Source organism: Notamacropus eugenii, chromosome 1 (assembly GCF_028372415.1).
Source record: "Notamacropus eugenii isolate mMacEug1 chromosome 1, mMacEug1.pri_v2, whole genome shotgun sequence".
Classification (NCBI taxonomy): Eukaryota; Metazoa; Chordata; class Mammalia; order Diprotodontia; family Macropodidae; genus Notamacropus; species Notamacropus eugenii.
Genome location: NC_092872.1, coordinates 630,151,152 through 630,173,904, shown reverse-complemented (window position 1 = coordinate 630,173,904; position 22,753 = coordinate 630,151,152).

The window sequence follows — 22,753 nt, the reverse complement described above, 5'->3', positions numbered from 1 at the left end:
TGTCCATGGCAGAGCAGGCCATGCTGGGCTGGGCTGCGCTCTGTTCTGATCCTGAGCCTGGTGCAATAGACTCTTCCTGTCAGTCTTCCAGATTGTCTTGGGCTGGAAATCTTTTTCACTCTATCATTTTGTGGCTTCTGCTGCTCTAGAATTTGCTTGGAGTACTTTTTGCAGATATTTTGAGAGCTCAGGCAGGTCTCTGCTTCTCCTCTACCATCTTGGCTCTGCCCTTATAGTTATTTTTGTGCATGTCTTTATCTTCATTAGACTTTAGGTGTGGGGGGCTTCTGGAGACTAGGAACTATGTTGGATTTAACTTTGTACCATTTAAGTCTAGTGCAGAGTCTTCTATTTATCAGATACTTAATACATATTTTCTATGTGAACAGACTGATACTGTACTCAGAGGCCCTGCTAAGAGAACAAATTTCTAAGACTTGAGGACAAATGGACTTAATTCTAGTAGCTTGGAAAGTCAGCAGAAGTTCCAAGTTTGGGTCTAGGTGATGACTACTCCTTGGAACAGTGACAAATGACACAAACAGGAACTGGTTATTACCAGGTGATTGATCATCCTGATCAAAGCAATGATTTTTTTATTGTAATTCCAATCACAGGACTGGTACAGAAAATAATCATTCATTGTAAAGTCATTATTCCTGGGAAAACCTGATTCATCCAGTCAGAAAGGTTTTTAATTAAAAAAAAAGAATGGGGGAATAAACCAGGCATAAGTATATAATCAAGTGAAAGCGAGAAACTACTGAAGTGGGGAGAGAGCAAAGAAAATGCTGCAGAGAGCAAAACTGTACACTTATAGGATGAATGCTTCAAAGCAACCAAACAAACAGGTATGAAGCACTTCCTAGGAGGAACTATACTAGAGTTATTTTCTGGGATTCCACAATTGTAGGATATTTCATTGTGGCTTTCTCCACTCACATAGCCACTCCCTCCTCCAAGCCTTTATTACGTCTGGTCTGGGCTATTGCAACAGCCTTTGAATTGGCCTCCTTTCTTCCAATCTTTTTTCCCTCCAATCTATCCTCTACTCAGATGCCAAAGTGATATTTCTAAAGCCTAAATCTGACCATGTCATCCCCCTACCTACTTAATAACATTCCATTAACTCTCTCTTTTCTCCAGGATCAAATATAAGCTTATTTGTTATTAAGACTCTTCATGCCTCCATCTTTTCCTCTTACATTCCCCTATACACACAGGAGAATTGACCTCCTTGCTGCCCCTCAAAAAAATAAAAAGATACTTTGTCTCCCAGTTCCATACCTTTGCACTGGTTGTTGGCCTTGCCTAGAGTGATCTTCCTCCTCACCTCTGCCTCTTGGCTGAAATCCCAACTTTTATTGAAGCCCTTTCCTTGTTACCTCAGCTGCTAGTGCCCTCTCCTCTGGGATTACCTCCTCTCTATTCTCCCTATATCTTGTATATAACTAGTTATTAACATGTTATCTCCCCTACTAGAATGTGAGCTACTTCAGGGCAGATTATGCTTTTACCTTTCCAAGGCTTAGCCCAGTTGTTGGCACATATTAAGCATTGAATAGATATATGCTGACTGACAGATTGACTGACTGACTTACTGGAAATGACCCTGGACTCTGCCAGGCTATGCTAGCACTAAGCTCTGAGAGGAGGCTGATGGCATGGTAACCAAAGTATTAGACCTGGAGTAAAGAAAACCTGGTTCTAAATCCCGCTTTAGGGTTAGGGTTAGGGTTAGGACATTTAGGATTAGGGTTAAGGTTCTAGCTTCTTGGTCTCTAAAATGGTCTCTAAAAATACCCTTAGAGTTTACCTTGCAGGGTGTTTGGGGGATCAAGTGAGATGATTTATGCAAAGAGCCTTGTAGATCTTAAAGTGCTATTTGAAACCTAGTCACCAAACTCAAAAGGCTTGTGTGCCTGTTGTTTGAGGTCTTGTCTAGTTTTAAATTTTGAGAGGTTTATTACTAAGTACTGACTCTTCTTGAGCCCCAGCAGTTTATGAAGCCATCTTCTAAGATGTTTATTACAGCATCTTGAAAGGAATACTCACAGTGATGAAATTACAGACCTTTTGAAGTATTAGAGAATCGGTTCATTGATTGTTGTCCTTTGTTCTGAAAGAGGACCAAAATGACATCACTATGATAAAGTCAAATTTCAATGGGACCGAATGTGGCTGATCAGACCAATAAGATCTCAGAATGCTCTACCACAGACTGGGCACAGATAGTCTGAGGGAAATTTGGGGAGGATATTCCAAATTTGTGCATCCTACCTTTCCTTTGAGCTGTTTCAATTCTGCTTTTCTCATAGAGTGTAGCACCCTCTCTGATGTGGGCATGCCATGCTGAGAGGTCCTATGCCAATGTCTCCCATGTCACATAGTCAATTCCAAAGTTCTTGAGAGAGACCATGAAAGTGTCCTTGTATCACCTCTTCTGACCACCATATGATCACCTGCCCTATATGAGTTCTCCATAAAATAGTCTTTTTGGCAAGCATACATTTTACATCCAAATAACATGGCCAGCCCATCAGAGTTGTGCTCTCTGAAGTATAGTTTGAATGCTTGACAGTTCAGTTCGAGTAAGGACCTCAGTGTCTGGTACCTTATCCTGCCAGGTGATCTTCAAAATCTTCCTAAGACAGTTCAAATGGAAGTGATTCAGTTTCCTGATATTATGCTGGCAGACTGTCCAGGTTTCACAGGCATGCAATAATGAGGTCAGCACAATTAGAGTTAATCAGAGAATTAGCCTGTGTGTGAAGGCCCCTTGTTATACAGATAATATTAAGTTGCCACAATGAACAACCAGTTGATAATAAGATCAATTTACTGACCAATAAGCAATTCTTGAGGACTTGCTATGTGCCAGACACTGTGCTAAGAACAGGGGATGCAAAGAAGGACAAAAACAGTACTTGCTTTTAAGGAGCTCACATTTTAATGGGGAAGCCAATATGGAAATGACTAGATACATACAAGATATATAGAGAATAGCTAAAATATAATCCTAGATAGAAAGTCTCCCATCAAAATGACTGGTTTTCAAATGTCAGTCTTTTGAATGTAATGAAAATCAGGAACATTGGAGAAGATGAGAGCAAAATCTGAAGAGTATTGCATTTTAAACTTGTGTTGTGTTTCACTCCAATTAGTCTAGGGGAGGTGGCCACTCCTAGTTCAATTATTTGTGGCAACTGTAAAGAGGTATGCATGCATGAATGAATATGGAGAAAACACACTGAATAAAACTTTTAATTGATATAAGTGCTTTGGTTGTACTCTTCTTCATCTCTAGAATCTACCATGTGATAGGACCAGTGTTTTCCCAACAGAAATTCTGTTAGGGCCAGCTTCCCTGATGGCCCAGCTTCCCACCTTCACAAAACCTCATTGGTCTAGCAATGCAAAAAAAATTCTAGTGGTGTAAAATCTGGGCCTCTTACACTTGGTGGATGCCTAAGACCCCATGACTTGCCATGCTCTGATAACTTATTGGTCAAACAGATGGAGTTGGTGGTGGAAGATATGAAGGGACAACCTTTCAGACAACAGCTGACTTTTGTACTATCCCAGAAGGAGACATTTGACAAAGCTCTTTTATTTTCTGGAGTGAAGGATATAATCTCCAAGGAAAGTATATCACTGTCAATGGAGGAAGTTTTGAACACTCATTTTTTTCTGAGATAAAGTATAGAGGCCCAGATGGGAAAAGTAATCTCTGATAACTATAAGGACAAAAAAATTTATTGCATGTAAATTTGAATGAATAATGGGCTTATGCCACTGGAGCATGCAATTTAATTGTCCTGGTGATGCAAATGTGTGAGGAATTATTATCATTATTTTTAAGGAAATCTACTTTGGAATTGATTCAAAGCACATTTTTTTTTAAAATAGACGTAGTCGTTCAGGATGGTGTTATTTGGCACAGAAAATATCTTGTAGTCTTGTTTTTATAAAACTACTTCTTTATAAAAGTACTTCCAGAGTTGAATTTTTATCCATAATTTAAAACTCAAATCATTCAACATTTACTACAACATAAGATCATAGAATTTAGACCTAGGAAGAAACAGAGAGATTATTTAAAGTATACTAAAATTTTGTCCATTGATAACAATCTTACCCTGCTCCTCCTCTACCTCAGTTTGTCTTACACTTCTCTCAGGCACTTATTATATATCGGCCATTTATATTTCTTTGTGTCATTTCTTTAGTAATTAATATCACAATGATCTACTTACATGTTTTATTCCATGCCCCACTAGACTGTAAGATTCATGAAGGCAGAGAATGGATCTTATCTAAATTTTGAATCTTTCCTTCAATATTCTCTAAATGGTATAAGCTTAGTAAATATTTGTTGAAAGAATGTCTACATGTTTTCCCATTGTATTATTTTGAATATAGTTCTAGATTTTTAGCCCTTTTGAATTCATAAACTCAAGTGATAGAATTTAATTTACTGGAGACTGAGGAAAGGGAAGGAGGGCAGAATCCCAAAGAGTGAGCAACTATGGTGGCAGCAACAGTTTCAGGGTATAGAGGTAAAGGGCAGCTACAATTTGTGAATACTTTATAGAGACCTTTGCAAAGATCTAATATAAGTGGTGTAATTTGAAAAAGGAATGAGAATGAGTTTCCCTTTATTGGATACCTAATGTAATCAGGTAATCATGTTTTTATTTTTGTTTCTCCAAATATAAAATTGAGGTGAGTATTCTATTTCAGGAGGGCAGCTTGGTGGTGTAATGAGTAGAATGCCAGACCTGGAGTCAGGAAGATTCATCTTCCTGAGTTCAAATCTGGCCAGAGACATTTATTAGTGGTGTGATTCTGGGCAAGTCACTTAACTCTGTTTGCTTCAGTTTCCTCATCTGTAAATGAGCTAGAGGAAGTGAGGGCAAACCACTCCAGTATTTTTGCCAAGAAAATCCCAAATGAGGTCACAAAGAGATGGACATAACTGAAAATGACTGAGCATCCTATTTCAAAATCAGGAGTGGAATTGGGATTATAGTTCAACCTTGGAAGAGCGGAATCTTCCCCTCTGTTTTGTACATGTCAGATCTAAGGTGCCTAGAGGACAATCAGTTGGATATATTCAATATGTAATACAGGACTAAAGCTTAGAAATATGGGAGCTATTCCAATAGAGATTATAAAACCATGGAAACTGAAGAGATCACTCAGAGAAATTATGGATTGAGAAGAACCCCAAGGACTGAAGATTAGAAGACATACATATTTAGGATATGGATAAGAATCTAACAAAGAAGACCGAGAGTGAGCTGTCAGACAAGTAGGAGGTGAACTGAGAGAGTGCAGGATCAGGACAAACAAGGTAGCAGAGAATACAAAGGATGATGAAATGGTCAACAGCGTTATATTTTTCAAAGGATGAATACGTGGAAGACTGAGAAGAGAACACTGGATTTAGCAATTAAGAGATTGCTGGGTAACCTTAGAGACAGCAATTTCAATTTAGTGATGAGGTCAGAAGCCAGATTGTGAAGGGTTGAGAAATAAAGGGGAGGAAAGGAAGTAAAAGAAATAAGAGTAGATAGATTTTTAATAATTTTCTCTGATTATAAATGTAACCACAACAAACCACAGCAAATGCAAACATTTCAATATACAAAGAACAAAAAAGATTATATATGAAATCATAAATTTGTTATGTACAATTCATTTTCTAATAGTGTATATTAAATTTAATAAGAGAATGACAGTTGCCCTGTTCATGTTCTCTTCTGAACATCTTTTCATTTTCATCTATGTATTTTTAAAATGTTTTATTCATGCTCTTTTCTTTCTTTTAAAAAAATCTTTATAATTACCCGCTGATTTTCTCTCCCCACAACCCCCAAAACTCTCCTTTGAAATAATTAAATATAGTCAAAGAAAACCCATCAATACAGGAGTCATGTTGGAAAATGTATGTCTCATTCTGAATTTCTCTAGTCTATTATTTCTCTTCTCAGCACAGTTCACCATAAATATTTTGGAGTCATGATTGGTTATTGAGTTAACCAGAGATTTCTGAAGTCTTTCAAAATTGTTTTCTTTACATTATTATGATTGTGTGGCAAATAGTTCTCCTTTCAGTCTGCATCAAGTTTATACAACTTTTGTCAAGTTTTTCTGAATCTTTCATATTCATTAGTAAAGAGACTATTCTAGGATTTTTGCCTTGAAAGGGAGGAGAAATACAGAATGGTAACTTGAAGGAATTGTACGATTAAGTGTGGGAGACAGGGGAGTATTTATAGGCATCTGACAAGGGATCAGTAAATGGAGAGGAAATGAAGATTTGAGGTGGGGGAGAATGATAGAGAGAAACAGCAAATTGCTGGAGGAGATAGGAGGGATAGGATCAAGGGCAGATGCAGGGGAGTGAGTGAACTTAGCAAGGCAAAGAGCAACCTTATGGTCAAAAACTAGTGCAAAGGAGGAGAGAATGGGGATTGATGTTCAGGAGTTTCAGGAATAGAATAGAGAAGAAGAGGATGTACACAGGTGATAGCCTCTATTTTTTTTTAATCTTTGAAAAGTAGGAAGGGTAGTCCTTTGTGGAAAGGGAGGCTTGTGTAGGAGGTTTCAGTAGAGTAGAGAGGGTTTTGGGAATGTGATTGTCAATTAAAGATGAAAAATAAAAGGATTTCTGTGCAGCATTGAGGACTCATTTGAACTTCAGTAATATAAATTGTCAGTGACCCCAATTGACATAGGTATGACTCCCTCTAGGGAAGGGGTCTTAACTTTTTTTGTGTAATGGACCCTTTTGGCAGCCTGGTGAAGTTTATGGGTCATTTCTCAGGATAATGTTTTTAAATGCATAAAATAATAAACATGGTGTTACAAATGAAACTAATTATGTTGAAATGCAATTATAAAAATATGCAGTTTTAGAATTTCTAGAGCTGAAGTTAAGAATCCCTGTAGCAGCATTCAGCAGCACAAATGAAGGAATGGAAAAAGCAACTGTTGGGGATAATCCAAGGCTGGAGTTTGGCAAGGCATGACTGACATAGCTCAAGGCAGCAAGGAACTGGGAACTGAGGAGAGTGCAAATAAAACTTAATTCTGGGGTCAGCATTATGAAGGGAGGAAAATGAGAAGGCAAGAACAAAGGCAAAGGACTAGGAGGGCAGAGAAAGGACGAGTGACCCAAGAATGAAGGCTAGGTTTAGGAAGAGTGAGGAAGAGGGACAGATGGAGAGAGAGGCAGCTGTAGTCAGAACCTCAGAGTTCTAGATCATTTGAATGGTTATGGGTGATGGTGAGATCAAAGTTATATGTGAAATTGAGACAGAATGAAAGGGAAGGTCATAAGAGTCATGAGAGAAGAAGTTAATGACCCAAAAGGTAAGTATTTGAGGGAATGTCAACATATGTATTGAAATCCCTGAAGGCTGAAGGCAGAGTTGAGGTGGAAAAGACTGCAGAAAAGGAATTGGATTCCTTGAGATAGGACAGAGAATGACCTATGGGCCAGGAGATAAGTGCAACCAGTTTCTGAATAGGATGAAGAGCCTAGTATTACTTCCACCACATAGAAAGGTATCAGAAGTGGACTTTATTGGATGAATTATCGTTATTATTATTCCATGACTCTTGTATATTTGAAAAAAGTGAGTGACACAGCCACACTTCTGCCTTAGACTAGGGAATTGTAGAGGATATATTTTTGGATGATGATTCCTAGTACTGTATGTTCTGAATTGTGGACACAACTTATGTTTGGAATCAAAATCAGATATATTGGCTAACTACCCCTCAACAAGGTACAGGAGAATACAAGTTTACCATCTCAATTATTTTTTACAGCAGGGTATAAATCAGTGAAAAATGACAACAGCTATTAGAACTTGAGATTTTCCTAACTCTGAAAATAATTGGAAATTACAAAAACCAAAGGAGGTATTGCTCATTGATGCAGGGGTAATTGTCAGGATTGATTTAAAGAAAGCAGATTTGGTGGCTCATCACAGGAGGCTTCCCTTCAAGGGATAGTAGAAAAACAACATTGCTTTATGCATATGAGTGTATCTAGCATACTGTGATACTTTGCATGAACATGGTTATGATGATGTAATGTATATATTGTATGTTTTACCCATGGCCCTGGGTTTATGTGGATAAAGTATAATCTGGGGGGCTTATCCTCCTAAAATATCACTCTTTTGGGCTCATGCAGCTCTCACCCAACAATTATTCTGGGAAATCTCAGAACATGGTTTGCATCTAGAATTTCAGATAGAGGTTATGGGGTCCTCTAGATCTTGTGTAAGCACTTAAGGTAAGAGGTCAACTAGGGCCATTATTAAGCAAAGGACAGACTTTAACCTCATAAAAATGCAGAAGACACAAAGGACTTTGATGATCCCTATAATCATGTGGAAAAAACACAAGGGACTCACAACAACCCAGAGCAATCAATACATTTCTCTTTTTCCAGTGGCTCCCTGTTTTCTATAGGCTCCTAAAGTGTTTGAGACTTGGTGCCATCCTATCTATGGCTTGGAATGGAACTGAACTTGGGATCACTAGACAAGTAACTTACCAACATGCTAATGAATCCTTTTACAAACTGATGGAAGCTCAAACAGATATTTAGTTTTCCTGTTGTGCACCATGGGCATAGACTATCTCAGAAAGGAAATGCACTTAGGGTGACTAGATAGAGATTTAACACCAACTAATAGTTCAAGGCAATATGATGTCATTTTAGTCCTTTGTCTCTGTTCCTCACAATACTGGGGACCGCTGGGAGAATCCTCTTATAAGTATTATTCAGAAAATTACCCTCATGTCCACAGAAGGCTAGACCCCTGACATCTCAAAACTGGGATTATAGGAAAGGTAACCCCAGAGAATGGGTAGCTAAGTGGCACAGTAAAAAGAGTACCAGGCTTGGAGTCAAGAAGACCCATCTCCCTGAGTTCAAATCTGGTCTCAGACATTTTCTAGCTGTGTGACCCTGGGTAAGTCACTTAACCCTGTTTGCCACAGTTTCCTCATCTGTAAAATGAGTTGAAGAAGGAAATGGCAAACCACTTCAATGATCTTTGCTAAGAAAACCCCCAAATGGGGTCACAAAGAGTCAGATATGACTGAAAAGCCTAATTAACAACCTATGAGGATAGTGTTGGCAGATGTCTGCCTCTACTGGGTACTTCTCAAGGAGTCCCTGGTACTCTACAATTGCCTCAGTTATGCTATTTCTCAGAACAAGGAAGTCTACTCTCAGGACTCTGACTTAAGCTCAGAATAGGAAAAAAAAAAAGAAAAGGCAGTTAGAAACTTTTCTCTTTGGTCATATGGATATGAGAATGTACAGTTTTCCAGGAGCCTTCCTCTCTAGGCTGTTATTGAAAGCTTTTGGGAAGTGAGGGTAGGGAGTATGTGTACTGTACTATTATAATTTCTATAGAAAAGAAATGGAAAAAAGGATCATAGGCTCATAGATTTAGAGTTGGAAGGTATCTTATAAGTTATCTAGGCCAACCACATAATTTTATAGGTGAGGAAACTGAGACCCAGAATGGTCAAATGATTTTCCAAGGTCAGCCCAGTATCATGTGGCAGAGCCGGGCTTTGAAGCCAGATCCTCTGACTTCAAATGTAACACTATTTCCATTATCCTCCACTGCCTCCCCCACAGTCAGTCTGTTGCTTTCTTTTTATAAGCCAGCTCAAAGGGATGGCTCTTCTCACAAGAGTATTACCAACCAAAAGTCTGAGCCAGTCCACTGATCTTGAGTTTACCTCCCATCAGTGAAACACATTATCTGGGAGGGCCATGTTTATTCTGTCTCTATCTAGGGATTTACTATCAAAAGTTCCAGAGGCTCACCACCATCTGGACTCAGCAAATTGATGAGGAAGAATCTCCTCCACATGGATCCTTGATTAGCAAGGGTCTATGAAAATAGGAAAATGAGGTGACTGGGGCTGCGTCATGGTACTGAACATGCTGGACTTTGTTCACAGAGCAGAGGGAGAGAGCAGTGGCAGAACTGGAGGGAGATAATGAATAATTTCAATCTGGTTGTGGTGGGGATAGAGATATATAAGAGGCCTCAAAGTAGGTTTCATGAAGAGACCAAACACCAAACTTGAATGAAGAACAGAGTTTGTTACTGGGAGCTGAGTGGGAGACTGATTAGCATCAGAATATAGTGAAGGTGGGGAAAGGGTGGGACAGGTAGAGAAGCATGGTGGTACTGGGGCATATTGGTCATGGCTCAAGGACTAAATGTTTTCACCTTTCAAAAACTTAATTGAATCAAAACAGAAAGTTATTTTTTTTCCAAAGTGAGGCAAACAGTGGTGATACAGACTGATCACATATGAATATTTGCACTGTCTTGATACAAAGACAATTCCAAATTAATGGGTTTCAATGGCATATTTTCATTGGAGCAAATATATCTTTATGGAATGGATTTGCATAATGACTGTGGTATGTGGGGGAATATTTGTATGTGTTTATGATGGTTGGAGCTCATGGGCTCTCTCTATTGGGTCCTCTGCACAGCATATGCAAGGTAGGGACAAGTAAGGATGAATTAACAAGAGTAATGAAATAACAATAAAGCTGAGAGGTGAGATCTAGACTGATTCTCTGAATTGTGATGTTTGCGTTGACTTCCTGCTCCTGTTTCCAGAGTAAACTGAACACTCTGATTGTGGGCAATGGGTGTTTATACTTACGGATGTTAAACATAATAGGAATGGACATGGGACGCACCAAGGTATTGCCAGGAAAATGATGTGATACCTTAATATAAGGCTTAAAGGGGACAGTTGTGTGATACAGTGATAAATTAGAGAAAAGGTAGCAGTTGCAGAGAGATGATTGATGATTGCCATCCCAATCAAGGCAGTGGTTGTTCATTGTAATCCCAACCAAAGTGGCAGCACAGAAAGTAATCATTAATTGTAAAAAAAAAAAAAAGAATTGATTAAGTAGTTATTCATATGCAAGCATGAATCATTTAGCCAGAAAGGTTTTAATTATAAAAGAACAGAGGAGTGAACACCAGTGCTCCATAAAGCTTGAATTTATAAATGAGTGAATGAATATTGGTACAGATAAATGGAAAGAGCATAGGACCACAGGATTTTGAGCTGAAAGGTTATCTAGTCCAGTCTTCTCAGAGAAGTGAAAAAGGTAATCAAGGTCATATACACAGTAAATAACAGAGCTGGTTTTTTCACTACAAATTCAGTCCTCTTTCAACCTTACCAACCTGTCCACTTAAAGTCAGTCCTGTTTTTGTCTCTAACTGATTATATATTCACTTGACCATTTTTGGTATCAGTTTCTTCCTCTGCAAGATCCAGGAGTTGAGCTAAATCTCTGAGTCTCAGTTACCTTACCTGTAAAATGTGGGCATGAGTTAGATCATCTCTAAGATGTCTTCTAGTTCTAAATGCTTTGATATCTACCAAGACTAACATTCTATGATTCCATAAATATATAGAAGCCAGAAGAAGAAAATGTTTAAAATAGCAAAAGTTATGTTTGGCTGACTAATAATCCCCCAAAATGATTGTGTTTAGAGTGAGGTTCCATTTAAGAATGCTGAACTAGTGGAGATAGTTTCAGTATTGGGAATGAGGTATTAAGGAAGGTATTAAAAAAAAAAGGAAATAGAACTCCAAAATGAAATTGAACAAGGGTAAATGTATAGTTCCACTTTTGAGTTCAAAACATCAACAGCACAAGTACAGGATAGGGAAGACAGAAATGTTTAGAAAGTAGTTTGTGTGAAAAAGTCCTGGCTTGTGTGTGTATGTGTGTGTGTGTGTATGTGTGTGTGTGTATGTGTGTGTGTGTGTGTGTGCTACAAGCTGATTATACTTTAGCAATACAAGACAGTCTCCCCACTCCAACCCCTACTCCACCATAAGAAAACTAATGGAGGGGAGGGGTTTAGGGGAAATAATTGCTATGTAGAAACATATATAGCAATAAAGTATTTTAAAATAACATAAAATTTCAAACTAAAAGACAAAACAAAATAATACAAATAATAGATGTCATAGACTTCTGTTAAAGAAGCTTAGAATTGCTCAGAGTCTAAAACAAGAGAGGTTGTTAATAGTCTTCTTGTACTGTGGGCCTGATGAGGCCACACATCTGGGGTATTGAGTTCAGGTACATCAGATTTTATGAAAGTCATTGATAAGTGGGAACATGACTAGGATGAGATGAGAGATCTCTATTTGAGGATCAGATAAATCAACTTTGGATTTTAACTTGATAAGAGAAGACTTGAGCCAAGGATATGGATGATTGCTGTCTTCAAATATATTAAGGGCTGTCATGTGGTGGAAGAGGGAATCAGATTGATTTGTTTGGCTTCAGTGGGCAAAACTAGGACCAAACTTTGGAAACTTGGAAATAGGTTTCAGTTAAATATAAGGGAAAAACTTCCTAATAGAGTTGTCCAAAGGTGGAATGGATTGCCTTGGAAAAGTGAGTTATTGTCTGACTACTTCTTAAACAGACCTATTCACTGAATAGGCGTTACTTCACCCTAAGTGAGTACCTAATAGGCCTTGGCCTAAAAGGGGCCAAGGTCTCCCATTGCATCCTGAGTCATCTCCAGTCATCTTGATGAATATCTGGTCACTGGATTCAGATGGCTTCAGAGGAGAAGTGAGGTTGATGACCTTGCACAGCCCTTAATCAAAAGAAAGTCAAGTGCGAATCATGTCATCATTTCTCTGATGGCATAGTCTTCTTCAGCAACGAAGGACAAACACAACACAACAATCCTTGACAATAGATATCACCAAGCAGAGGCTGGAAGACCAAATATCAGGGATGTTGGTGGGGGAGAGGGTTATACTTAGGTATGCTTCAAGGCCCCTATGAGCTTTAAGGTATGGGGATTCCATGAAGACTCTATAATAAATTCCAATTTTATATTATGGGGTATTGACTTCCCAGAAATCAAATAGGATTCTAGAACTCATTGTGAATGGGTAGATTGAAGCTATGCAAGTTGTATGAGCTTTAGAGATTAGGAAGATCCTTGGTGCCCTGTAGAAATAACTGACTTCTGTTTAAGATAGCACATTAAGAACCTTGTGGTTGTTTTAAGGCTACCTCTGTTGGTAGTAGGTAGTGGACAGGTCTGATCATAGGATAGAGACTACATGGCATATGAGCCATGACCCATAAACTCACATCTAGAATTCAGTTCAATTTAATTTAGGTCAATTCAATTAAATTCAACAGGTAACGGTTAAGTACCTCCACCATGCAAAGCACTGTGTTAGGCTTGGATATAAAAAAACCCCAAATGATCCCTGCCCTCAAGGAACCTACATTCTAATGGTGGCATGGAGAGAATTTGGGGCAGAGGGAGGTACAACGTAAGCAAGTACAAAATAATTTTGGGGAGGGGGGGAAGAGCACTGGCAGCTCTCTCATAGGGAGGGGCTAGCATCTGAGTTGAACCTTGAAGGGATACAGGAATTATTACCAGGAGAGGGACTGCATCTAAGACAGAGATGCTCAGAAACAACTAGAATTCCTTCTATAATTTTTTTCACAGGAATCAAAAAAATCTAACTGTTTAGTCAGTGGGCATCTCCTGTCAGAGAGCAGTCAGTAAACCTTTCAGGATGTGGCTGAGCATCATTTTGAGCTTAGGCCTTTCAATTTTAAATTCAGCATGAGTCAATTGTTAAATATTCAGTGTGAGCATTTACACCCCAGAAATGAGCAATTGCAATAAAGCAGGGATTGATTTTTATTTTTGTTACTTTTCTAGACTTAAGAAAGTGATGGAGCACATGTTAGTAACTCAGATTTAACTTAAAAGTTTGTTAGGCATACTTTTTTCCCCACCAGAGAGCCGTTAAAGATTTGTCTATACACCCTTCCAGTATCTGTCAGTCAGTCAGCTGATAAACGTTTATTAAGTGCCTACCATGTTGCAGGAATTTAGTAAGTGCTGAAGATACAAAAAGAGGCAAAAGAGGGTCCCTACCCTCAAGTAGCTTACATTTGAATGGGGAAGATAACAACTAAAAAATGTACAAACAAGCTATGGACAAGAAAAACAGGAAATGATTAAAAGGGGGAGGGCACTCACATTAAGAGGTATTAGGAAGGACTTTCTGTAGAACAGGGGTGGGGAACCTGCAGCCTTGGAGGCACATGTGGCCTTTTAGGGTCTTCAAGTGAAGCCTTTTGACTGAATTCAAGTTTTATAGAACAAATCCTTTTATTATTTGTTCTGTGAAGTTTGGATTCAATCACAGGGCCACACTTGAGGACATAAAGGGCCACACATGGCCTGGAGGCTGTAGAAGTTGAGATTTTACTTGGGATTTGAAGGAAACCAGGGAAGTCAATAGGTGGCAATATGGAGGGAGAACATTTTAGGCATGGGAGACAGCCAGAGAAAATGCCCAGAGCTGAGAGATGGACTGTCTTGTTCAAAAAATAGCCAGGAGGCCAGTGTCACTGGACAAAAGAATATCTGACAGGGAGAAATGTGTAAGAATTGAGGGAAAATGGGGTGAGTTTAATGAAAGTTAATGAAGGGCTTTGAACACCAAACAGGGGATTTTGTATTGGATCCTGGAGGTGATAGAGAACCACTGAAGGCTATTGAATGGGGTGGGGAGAGTGACATTGCTGGAATTTTGCTTTAGGAAGATATCTTTGGTGGTTTAATGGAGGATGAACTGGTGTGGGGAGAGACTTGAGGCAGGCAGAGCCACCAGCAGGGTGGTGCAACAATTCGAGTGAGGTGATAAAGGCTTGCACCAGTGTGGTGGCACTATCAGTGGCAAGAAGGTGGAATATTTAAGAGATGTTGCAAAGGTAAAATTAACAGGCCTTTGCAATAGACTGGATATGGGAAGTGAGAGATAGTGAGGAGCTGAAGAAGACACCTAAGTTGTGAGCCTGAGGGACTGGGGAGATGGTGTTGTCCTGAATAATAATAGGCAAGTTAGAAGTAGGGAGGGTTTGGGGGGAACAATAGTGAGCTCAATTTTTGCACATTCAAATTTAAGATGTCTAGTAGACATCCAGTTCCAGATGTCTGAAAGGCATCATGTATTATACAATCTATGATTATATTATTGACATAAATCTTTGCTTTGTAAACCTTTATATAATATTTAGATATTGTTGAATTTTGTAACTTAAAGTTTGAGAATGGAGCAGTTGTATAGTGACACGTGAACTATTTTATCTTTTGTTTTGACCATAAAAATAAATTTTAAACAGACAGGAGGTTTAGTAATAGGTTTTACTCTCTGACTTTTTCTGAAGTTAAAAATCAACAAGTTGAAAATTAATATTTCAATGATTCTTAAGAAATATGTTGAAAGGGGGTAGAGCCAACATGGCAGAGTAGAAAGATGTACATACTCTAGCTCTTCCTCCACAGCCCATAAAATATCTGTAAAGAAAGACTCTCAACAAAATTCTAGGGCAGCAGAAACCACAGAACGAAGGAGTGGAGGAGATTTCCAGCCCAGAGTGACCTAGAAGGCTAATGGGAAAAGTCTGACTTGTAGTGGAGCCCAGCCCAGTCTTAGCCACGTGGCACTGGGAGGAGCAGGGCCAGAGCAGGTCTCAGGGGTGGATTCCTGGTGACAGCAGCCATGGTTCACAGATCCCTCAACCCACAGGTGCCAAAGGTAGCTTCAAAGGTCAGTGAAAGGGCTTTTTCACCTTCCTGATGAGGGAGCAGGGTCCTCCCCTAGTCCTGGCCCTAGGCAGCAGCAGCAGCAACAGCAGATGGTAGCAGATATGGTGGCCCAGGAGGCAGCAGTCATAATCCATTGTTGGATAAAGCCCCTTGGGGAATTGAGCAGTTGATCTAAACCTCAGCTCTGAGTGGCAGCTCCGCTCCCCCAAAGCCCCTAGAGGAACTGAGCAACTGATCTGAACTTCAGCCCTGAGTGGCAGCCCTGCCCTCGCCTAAAGTCCCTGGAGGAATTGGGCAACTGATATGCATTTCAAGCTTGATCCAGGCCAGGCTCCTCTCCCTTAATTGTGCCACCCTGGAGGAACTGAGATATTATAGACCCTCAGAGTATACCCTACTCTTGACAAAGGACCCAAAAGTCAAGTAACTGGCTGGGAAAATGCCAAAAAAAAGGGGGGGAAAAATAAGACTATAAAAGGTTACTTTCTTGGTGAACAGATATTCTCTCTCATCCTTTCAGATGAGGAAGAACAAAGCTTACCATCAGGGGAAGACATAAAAGTCAAGGCTTCTGCATCCAAAACCTCCAAAATAAATATACAATGGTCCCAGGCCATGGAAGAGCTCAAAAAGGACTTTGAAAATCAAGTAAGAGAGGTGGAGGAAAATTAGGAAGAGAAATGAGAGAGTTGCTAGAAAATTTCGAAAAGTGCGTCAACAACTTGCTAAAGGAGACCCCCAAAAATGCTGAAGAAAATAACATCTTTAAAAATAAGCTAACTCAATTGGCAAAAGAGGTCCAAAAAGTCAAGAATGCTTTCAAAAGCAGAATTAACCAAATGGAAAAGAAGGTTCAAAAGCTCACTGAAGAAAATAGCTCTTTAAAAATTAGAATGGAACAGATGGAGGCTAATGACTTTATGAGAAACCAAGAAATTACAAAACAAAACCAAAAGAATGAAGAAATGGAAGATAATGTGAAATATCTCATTGGAAAAACAACTGACCTGGAAAATAGGTCCAGGAGAGACAATTTAAAAATTATGGCACCACCTGAAAGGCATGAGCAAAAAAAGAGCCTAGACATCATCTTTCATGAAATTATCAAGGAAAATTGCCCTGATATTCTAGAACCAGAGGGTAAAAGAAATATTGAAAGAATCCACTGATCACCTCCTGAAAGAGATCCAAAAAAAGAAACTCCTAGGAATATTGTAGCCAAATTCTAGAGTCCCCAGGTCAAGGAGAAAATATTTCAAGCAGCTAGAAAGAAACAATTCAAGTATTGTGGAAATACAATCAGGATAGCACAAGATCTAGCAGCTTCTACATTAAGGGATCAAAGGGCTTGGAATATGATATTCCAGAAGTCAAAGGAACTGTGATTAAAACCAAGAATCACCTACCCAGCAAAATTGAGTATACTACTTCAGGGGAAAAAATGGTCATTCAATGAAATAGAGGGCTTTCAAGCATTCTTGATGAAAAGGCCAGAGCTGAAAAGAAAATTGGACTTTCAAACGCAAGAATCAAGAGAACCATGAGAAGGTAAACAGGAAAGAGAAATCACAAGGGACTTACTAAAGTTGAACTGTTTGCATTCCTACATGGAAATATAATATTTGTAACTCTTGAAACTTTTCTCAGTATCTGGGTAGTTGGAGGAATTATACACACACACATATATGTTTATATATATATATATATATACATACATACATACACACACATATATATATATATATATATATATATATATATATATAGAGAGAGAGAGAGAGAGAGAGAGAGAGACAGAGAGACAGAGAGACAGAGACAGAGAGACAGAGAGCACAGGGTGAGTTAAATAGGAAGGGATCATATCTAAAAAAATAATAAAATAAAATAAAATGAAGAGGTGAGAAAGGAATATACTGGGAGGAGAAAGGGAGAAATGGAATGGGGTAAATTATCTCTCACAGAAGAGGAAAGAAAAAGCTTTTCCAATGGAGGGGAAAAGGGAGAAGGTGAGAGGGAAAAAGTGAAGCTGACTCTCATCACATTTGGCTCAAAGAAAGAATAATATGCACATTCAATTTGGTCTGAAAATCTATCTTATACTACAAGAAAGTACGGGAGAATTGGATAAGCAGGGTGGTAGGGATGATGGAAGGGAGAGCAAATGGGAGGAGGGAGCAATTAGAAGTAAACACTCTTGGGGAGGGACAAGGTCAAAAGAGAGAATAGAAGAAATGGGGGGCACCATAGGATGGAGGGAAATATAGTTAGTCTTATACAACATGACTATTATGAAAGTCATTTGCAAAACTATACATATGTAGCCTATATTGAATTGTTTGCATTCTCAGTGGGGATGGTGGGGGAGAGAGGAAGGAAGAGAAGTTGCAACTCAAAGTTTTAGGAACAAATTTTGAGAATTGTTTTTGCATACAACCGGGAAATAAGAAACACAGGTAACAGGGCATAGCAATTTATCTTGCCCTACAGAACAAGAGAGAAGATGGGGATAAGGGAAGGGAGGGGTGTTAGAAGGGAGGGCACATTGGTGGAAGGGACAATCAGAATACATGGCATTTTGAGGAGAGAGGGGAGAAAATTTGGAACTCAAAATTTTATGGAAATGAATGTTGAAAACTTAAAATAAATAAATTTAAAAGAAAAAGAAATATGCTGAAACATTGGAGTCCATGCCAGGTTTCTACTTAGAGATGAAGTTATTTTGAATGTTTCCAAAGTGGTTTTAAAAAATTATCATCTGGAATTGGTCATTAGCAAGAAAGAACATTCATAGATGACATTTTAAAGTAGAATTGTCTATAATTTATTAACAAACTCTTAATTTCTCTAAATGGCTTAGGGATTTGGATCTAAAATTTGAAATCCTTTTAATTTTGTATAGAAACACAAATATAATTAGCCTTAATGGCTTGGAATATTGAGATTCCTTCCCTTTGTGTCCTTCCCTGCCCCTCTCCTCCCATGACATTATGGTTTTTAAATACATCATGAAATGTGAAAAGACCACTGGTTTGGGAGTGTTAAGGATCTGGGCTTGAAGCTAGGCTCCTGGTCCTTACTATCCAGGTGACCCTGGGAAAATCCTTTCATTTTTCTGGGCCTGCGTTTTCTCATTGATAAAATAAAGGAGTTGAACTAGATGACCTCTAAAGTCACTTCCAGCTCTAAATAGATGAGCATATGCTATAAGAAATTGATCAGAGTTCTGGTGGATGTGTAATTTGTAATCCTATTCAGATGTAGAATGGCAGGAGCAGCTGTTCTTCATTCCTTTTTACTCTGTAAATTGTAAATTGATTCCATACAAAGAAGCAGCTTGTGAAAAGAATATAATCTGTAATGATTAGTTAAGGAATGGGCATATCTGTTCTACCTTGTCAATCTGGGTCCAGAAGACAGATGGTCTTTCACCAGTACTTGCTTGGTGAATGGGGGAAATCCCTAAAACCTGCATGTCTCTAGCATATGGCCCAAGGTCTGTAGGAGCAGAGTTATAACTAGAAATCCTCAAAAATCAGGAAGATTTAGTTGAGAAGGAAAGAGTCACAAAAAGGTAGTTTATCCTCGTTGCAATTGTACTGCTAGAATGGGTGATCTGTCACCCAGGGAGTTTCACCCACATCTCTGTTGAATGGAAAATAGTCCCCGATATTCTATCCCTTGGGAAGAGGTTGAGAGAAAGGGTGACAAAGGTGAGAGAGCAACAGAGCGAGAAAGTCAGTCATGGGAAAGGAATACTGCAATGAAAGTATTCTGAAGGGTGGTGAATTGGTCTAGGGGAGGGAAGAAAGGCCTTGCTGTGTGATATGATGCTGGAAAACTTTGCAGCATGGGACAGCTGGCCAGCACACAAACATGGGGAGAAATATCCTTTCCAAAATTCCACGGGGTCAAAACTCCGTCACCCTGCTCTGGTTAACAGATCTGTGTGTGAGGCTCCTCTGTGATCGTTAGCAATTTGTAAGACATCCTAAAAGTCTTAGTGTAGTTTTAAGTTACTAAAGTTTATATACATACATACATATATGCACACATATATATGTATACACATACACATAACATATATACATATTAGATATATATGTACATACCTATTTACATAAAATTTGTGAGAGATGACTATTAAATTTTCAGTATGAACGTTTATGCCTTTTTTTGTTTTCATTGTTCAGTCATCTTTCAGTCATGTCTGACTCTTTGTGACCTCATTTCAGGCAAAGATACTGCAGTGGTTTGTCATTTCCTATTCTATGAGTGCCTTGGAAATTGGCAAATGCTATAAGTCAAGGCTTGAGCTATATTTTTGTTGACTGTCTAGACTTTAGAAAGTGATGGAGAAAACTTTAGTAATGCAGATTAAATTTAAAAATGTGATGGGCATATATTTTTTTCTGAGAGAATTGGTTTTTAAACCTTTATTAGATCATTCCAATATATATATATATATATATGGATATGGATATGGATATGTGAATGCATGTATATTTTAAGTATATATGCCATATATTTGTATATATATATATATATACAGATATATACATAAACACATATATTTATAGTTGTATCTATCACACCTCCACTGGCATGAAGTGACCCTGGGTTCTCAAAGGAGAGCAGAACATTTGCAGATTTAACGCAATTAAGTGTACACTACCTAAGGACAAGCCTAGCTACTTTTAGAGAATGGCTCATCAACTTGACTGCAGGGTGATGATTTTTTCATCCATAGCCACCCTACAAGTACATCTATGAAGTCATCAAAATGTTATAATCTGCAACAGTGGAGGAAGGAAGTACAGAAGTTAAATCTCACAAAGATCCATTGCTGTAGCTACCACACCTCATTGTTGTATGCCTGTGAGACCTGGACAGTATACCAGTGCCACGCCAGGAAACTGAATTGCTTCCGTTTAAATTGTCTTAGGATGATTCTGAAGATCATCTAGCAAAATAAGATACCAGATGCTGAGTCCTTTCTTGAACTAAACGGCGAAGCATTCAAACTCTACTGCAGAGGGCACAATTCCAACGGGCTGGACACGTTATTCGAATGTCAAACATATACTTGCCAAAAAGACTATTTTGTGGAGAACTCACACAGGGCAAATGCTCATATGATGGTCAGAAGAAGTGATACAAGGACACTCTCAAGGTCTCTCTTAAGAACTTTAGAAGTGATTGTGTGACATGGAAGACACTGGCACAGGATTACCCAGTATGGCATGCCCTCATCAGAGAAGGGGCTGTGCTCTACGAGCAAAGCCCAATTGAAAAAGTTCAAAAGAAATGTGAGATGTACAAATTTAGAGAATCCATCCCAAATAGTCACATGGACTATTTGTGCCTGACCTGGGGTAGAACATTCCAAGCTCATAGTGGTCTGATTAGACACAATCAGACATATTATAACTTCAGTCTAACATATTGATGTCATTTTGGTCCTCTTTGAGAATGAAGGACAACAACCAACCAACCCACCTCATCTTTCTAATACTGTTTCTCAATTTTTCTCAATTGCTACTTGATGTAATAGTAAAAGTATAAGTCAATTACCAATTTAAATTGAAACTGAATGTAAGTGACTACATTCATGGAGCAAGATGTAGTAGAAACAGCACTGGATTTGGAATCAGGAGACTGGATTTGAATTCTAGCTCTAACACTTACTACCTGTGTAGTAAAATCACTTTTGGGAAAGTCACTTTTCCTCTTTAGGACTCAGTTTTCTGATCTGGAAAAAATGAGGGGATTGGATTAAATCAGCTGTGTTTAATCTTTTTATACATATATATATATATATATATATATTATATCTCTTGGACAGTCTGGTGAGATCTATGGATCTCTTCTCAGAATAATGTTTTTTAATGCATAAAATAAAATACATAGGATTACAAAGAAAACAGATTACATTGAAATGTTCAAAAAATGTCAAAATGACAAAATGTCAAATGTCAAAAAAAATGTCTTTGGACCACAGGTTAAAAGCTTATGGGATCTTTTTCAGATCTAAATGTTATGATCCTTTCTTCCTAATGAAACAAATTCCTTTAATGGTGTACAAATATAGTTCACTATGGAAAAACTTGGATATTCTATACTAAAATATGTCACTTTGAACTAAACTCAAGTAAACTTCTGTCAATTATTGTTTATAAGGTAAATTTCAACTATTTATTCTTTGACTAGAAAGGTATTCTGGACACAACTAGAATCCAATAAAACTAATTTAAGTAGATCTGTCCCTGTGTTGATGAAATTTGTTTCATTTTGATTTGCTTTTATTTGATTTAATAGGACAGATGCCCTGAAAATGTTAGTGATATTTAGAAATATGCTTTATACTTTACATTCTAAATTTTATGACAGAGTTATAATATGATTGATAAAATTACTTTAATGGGAATAATAAAGACAAATGAGTTGTCTGCTCCAAACAGCTTCCCAAATGAATTCCAATTGTCTGAACTGATGTTTTATTTGCCTAGTTTCTATAGTAAGAATGGAATTGAATTTCAGCCTAAGTTCCCGAGGGTGTTTAGAGCTCATCCTTGCCAACTCCTTTATTTCACAAAGGAGAAAAGAGGTCCACTTGATGGGCAGGGACTTGTCCAAGTTGTAACAACTTAAGCTGTGGAGCTAGGATTTGAACCCTAATGCTCATTTCCAAAGCCAGTACTCTTTCCACCACAGTTCTCCTCTGCTTGCTTCTCATGCATCGTGCACAGGTAATGATGAAACATAGACAAAGGTTATGGAAATTTGCTTACTTTTCTTATTTTGGCAATTTAATAAATGTTTAATGATTTCTTCCTACATGCAAAGGCAGTGGGAACAGGGTACTAGAGGAGACACAAAAATAATTAAAACCTGGTCCCTGCCCTCATGGACTATATAATCTAATTGCTTACAATCTAGAAGGCAGCTAGGTGAGATAGTGGATAGAAAACTGAGCTGGAAAGACCTGAGTTCAAATCTGATCTCAGACACTTATTAACTCTCTGTCTCAGTTTTCTCATTTGTAAAAT